Genomic DNA, 4914 nt, shown 5'->3' with positions numbered 1-4914 from the left:
ACCCTCCCTGATCCCTGCCTTACCCATCCCCATCCCCCCCAGGCCCCTGAGGCCCCCAATCCCTGCCCCACCACCCCAGCATCCCCACAGTAAAAAAACCCAACAACCCTCCAGCACTTATCGGCAGTCCAGCTGCCATCTGGGTCACTGGGGCTCTACCCACACAGCACGGGGCAGAGGGACTGCCCCAGTGGCCCCAACCAAGGCCCTCCTGCCCTCCACTGCCCTGTGGTGCCCAGGGGGGCTCTGCAAGGAGGCTCCACAGGCCCCAGAGCCCCTGCTTCTAGGGTAAGTAGAAGCATTTTTTTTTAAGTGATGGTGCCTGGGGTTGGTAGGGCGCAGCCATGGGGGCCTGGGTGTATAAGTGCAGGATGTGGATGGGAGGGGCAGCCATTGGGGGGACTAGGAGAGTGGGGAGTGGGGCTGGGTTGGGTAGCCATCCTGGGGCTGGGGTGGGGCATGTGGGCCATGCAGCAGAGGGGTGGTAGTCTCTGCGGGGTCCATTTGATCCCTGTTGGGGGGCTGCCGTCCCTGTGTGGGGGCTGTATCCCCTGTGGGAGGGCAGCAAAATATATATTCATATGTTCATGAATTCATGAAACATATATTTAGAGTTCACTTTATTATTATGATAGAGACACTGGTAGGCTTCCATGTTGCTTTAACAATAAAACATTGCCCAACTGATCACTATCTCTGTCTCATTCTCTCTCTCTCTTGTTGTAGTGGGCTTTTGTTTTAATTATGGAGGAACATGGATTTGGGAGTATTTTACAGAGTGACTTTGGGTTTTTTTTTTTATCAGGGATTTTTCAGTTTTTCAGTAGGGAACACCAGAATTCCTGCTAGGGCAGCCAGTGGCAGAACCCTGCCTACTCAGAGCTGGCACCTTGGACCCAGCTGGCTGTGGCCGACCTCCTGGCCAAATGGGAACAGAAGGACATGCTTTGACAGTTTAAAGCAGGCCACCACACCCAGAACATCTGGGCGATAGCAGTCCAGGTGGCTGTGCAGGGGGCACACATGACAGTAGTGCCACACAGAGACCAACTCTGCAGCCACAGCCCACTGGAAGTTGGCCCAGAGGGGCAGATGCCTCTACTGGCTCTGCAGTCCCCATCCAGGTCTGGCAGGTGTGCAGCAGGTCACAGCCAGGCAGCATCCCCCACTGCCAGACTGCTGCCGAGGGTAAAGGGTGCAGGGAACTCTCAGGCCTGCTTCAGCAGTCCAGCTGGCACAAGAGGTAGTGTCCCCAGGTACCAATTCGCTGGGCCCCAGAAGCTCCTGAGAGTGAGTAGCCCTGAGCTACTTGCCAGAGCAGTTTTTTGTACTGCTGGGGCCAGACAGGGAAGCTTTTTATACTGCTGGGAAGAGCACAAGTGCTGGCCCAGGGCTCCAGCTCCTTCTGTCTGTAGATCCAGGAGGAGCCAGGAAGGGTTATTTTGCCCCAAGTGGCACAATTTGCTCCACAACAAAGTGCATGTCCAAGCACGTGTTCTGATGCAAAAAGCCCCAGCTCAAATTTGCACCGCTTCTATTTGAGCTGTTGCAAGCGCATGTGTTTGCATGTGTGGATGCACCCAAGGAAGCCTTTAACATGTTCACAACTGGGATGAGGTGGTTTAATTGCCCATTATACTATCATATTTCATACAGTGGAGCCATAAGATGTCCTTTCACACCAGATCATCAAAATTATATCATTATTTTTTATTGGAAAAAATGTAAAGCAAGGATAGTTTGGAAGAAAATTGATATAATACAAAGTGTAATTGCTTTAAGGAAAATCCTAGACTCTATAGACAAGTATACTTTGGTTAACAAATGTAGCATATAGCAGAATCAGTAACCGGTCAAAGAATGGGGCATTGCCAAGAGAGCTGAGATTTAATTTAAGGAAAGTGCCTCTGGATTCCCTAAATGGGAGATCATGTCTAACAAATGTTATTGAATTTTTTCTTACTACGTTAGGTTACAGGGCACATACCATGTAAGGACTCCTTTTAAATAGAAAATGTCTGTTCAATTATGATACACATTAATTACCCTATCAATATACACAAGTGCATGATTGTTTGTGTACTCTAAATTAAATAGTAGATTATAAGGGAATTATTTTTGATTTAATACACAGCAGACTGGAAGTGTACATAATTACTCTGGGCCTGATCATCTCTTTCTGAAAGAGGTAAATTTAGAGCAAGACATATTTGTAGAGATAATGCAGTCTCCTGAATTATTTCAGTGATAGATCAATGTTTTGTTCCTCTCAGGCTATGCCACAGGATGATTTCCTATGAACTATGGACCCCAAGGTTCTCCACATGGCACTCCTACTTTCAACCAGAGTGCCATGACACCCTCAGATGCCTTGTAATCCTTTTAAGGTTGTTGTGTGGTCCTTTGCAATGTTAGCATTGTTAGATGTGCAAACATGATTCACAAAATAAACCCAGAGATTTCAAATAGGAACTTATAAGGTTCAAAATATTCTAAACTGGTGTGCTGTTTCAGCATTCTTTGCAACAGAATAATAGTTCTATTTTTTCTTTATTCCAAAATGAAGTGAAAGTTTAGAGCCTGAATTTTTCCAAGGGGTGCTTTGAGTTTTTTAAAAAGTTGAGAAGTGTCCTATGGTGTTCTGGGCTTCCCTTAGGGCATGTACAGGTGTTCCATGTAGATCAGTCTAAGTGAATGTAGATTGATTTAAACCTGCAACTGTAGATCATTGTCCTCTAGCATTTCAGTGTGGCTTATGCCCAGAGCATGGAGGTACATTAGCACTCAGCCCACTCTCGGGTGCTCTGATCAAGTGCCCAGAATACCCTATCCCTGGGCTTTCCCAGAGCCCCCAGGAGAACAGCTCCTCTCTCCTCATCCCTGGCTCATCCAGCTCCCAGCCACAGGAAGTTGGGAGGATAAGGGAAGCATGGTAGCTCTGCCCACCACACAGGTCCTAGGATCCAGGCACTGGAGCCCCAAGGCTGTTGCTCCATACCCCTAACATCCTGTCACAAAGCACCCCATAACCTACACTCACTCCCCAACACTGAACCCAAGAGAACCCCTGCACTCTGGCACAGCCATGCAGACCCCAACCCAGTCCTTGAGCACTTAGGCAGGGACTCTCAGACTTGGGCACAACCCCATGGACTCCACATCTCAGAAACTAGACCTAGGCATCCTGAAGAAGCCTGTGCAGGTATACCTCTTGTAGGTTGGGGTCAGGGATTACAGAACCTTAGAACTGGGCCTGCATGCAGTCAACCCTGTTACCTGTACAGCTTGGTCACTGCTGACACATGCACATGCCATGTGCACATGTGGTGCTCCCAGGACTTTTGTAGCATGAACTGAACTAATGTAGCTGATGTTAACATAGAGTGTAATAATAGTGAAATATAACTATGTTAGTCTTGTCTTGTAAGCAACTTAAAAACTTCATTTTGTATCCTTCTGCTTGACATAAGTGAATTAACTTTGTATAACCTTTATGTATGAGTGTGTGTAAAAGGTGAGAGAATGGCATAGAAGAAGATTCAACTGTTTATGTAAGCAACGAGGCACCAAATGTAAGTTACTAACCACTAACTAACTAACAAACAGCTGAAGAATCCCTTTGAAGCTCAAAGGCACAAAGGAAATAACAGAAGAAGAAATTCTGCAAGACGGGCAACAAGAATACTCCAAGGCTAAGATAAGCTGAAGACAAAAGAAGAACAGCCACAAAAACAGAAGCCGGGTATGGAAAAACCCCAAAGCACTGAAACAAAGAATGCCAATCCCTATAAAAGAACACTTTGAAAATGTCAAGTTGGGTGAGTCTCTTTCTCTACTGCTGTTTCTTCGGAGCACAGATGTATCTGTTCACCCCGCTCCAGCTGTTATCTTTAAACCTGATATCTTCAAATCATCATCATCTACTCAATAAGCCTGGGTTGGCCACCCTGGGCTGATATTGAGCAACTATTGCTCATAACTATATCTGGTGTATGTGTGGATGAAATGGTTGTTTTTGTGGATGTGTATGCCTGTGTGTAATGATGTTTTATGATTTGTGTGTGTTTGTATGAATGGTGTGCCTGAACCTCTATGTCTAACTCATGTAATCAATAAACACGGCACCTGCCTTATCCCCCTTTATAAAGTCTCACTCATGATTTGAGCAAGTGGCAATTTGTGTAACACTTTGGCCTGCAGGCATAGGGTCCCGGTATGCTAGGGAGGAATGAGGGATATAAGCATCCCGGGTAGAGAAGATGGGTAGATGCCCCTGGAAACTTGGGGAACAGCCAGGGTACAGCTAGCCACCTTAGTGTTGCTAGGAAGAGGCCCCTGGAAATTTCCAGGCTAAGGCATGGGGAGTTGCCAGCTGGAAGCCCCTGGGAAATTTAAGGTTGTGAAAGTGGCCTGGACAGTAAAGTCCTGGTCACTGGAGCAGTGGCTGCACCCAGCTGGAGTGAGTTGGAGATCCAGGCCCTGGGACACTTATCTACATACATTCACCTTTCAATCCTGCTGTCCATCCTCTTCCTCCTTGCAACTGGACTCTCACCCACCCACAGATGCCAACACCCCAAAGGCACACCACACACCATGGATGAGCTTGTCCCATCCTTCCCCATTACCCAACCCTAGTCACACAACTGGGATGACAGGGAGATGAGGGATCTCATCACCATCTGGGGAAAACAGGAGAGACAGCAACAGCTCCATATCAGGCACTAAAACAGAGAAATGTTTGAGCAGATTTCCCAACAGATGCAAATATGGAACTGTCTTGCTTCCTCACCACTGACAGAGCCATTGCAACCCTGCACACCTGTGGCATAAAGGAGGGGGAAGATGAGTCACTAGTATATTCACTTCTGCATAAGGGGGTGCAAGATGGCCCCAAAGTGAAAGGACAACTGG

General features: G+C 47.2%; 1 long non-coding RNA gene across 1 annotated transcript in view; it reads right to left on the bottom strand.

Moving 5' to 3' along the window:
* Positions 1-4125: 4125 nt before the first annotated feature.
* LOC109287227 overlaps positions 4126-4914 on the bottom strand; it is a 16866-nt gene continuing 16077 nt past the window's right edge. The window contains exons 2-3 of the long non-coding RNA XR_002094779.1: positions 4501-4506; positions 4126-4138 (exon numbers count right to left, since the gene is read on the bottom strand). This is a non-coding gene — a long non-coding RNA (uncharacterized LOC109287227). The remainder of the gene's footprint in view (positions 4139-4500; positions 4507-4914) is intronic.

Source organism: Gavialis gangeticus, unplaced genomic scaffold (assembly GCF_001723915.1).
Source record: "Gavialis gangeticus isolate Ggan-Ray unplaced genomic scaffold, GavGan_comp1, whole genome shotgun sequence".
Lineage (NCBI taxonomy): Eukaryota > Metazoa > Chordata > Crocodylia > Gavialidae > Gavialis > Gavialis gangeticus.
This window is presented reverse-complemented; position numbering and strand designations above follow the sequence as displayed.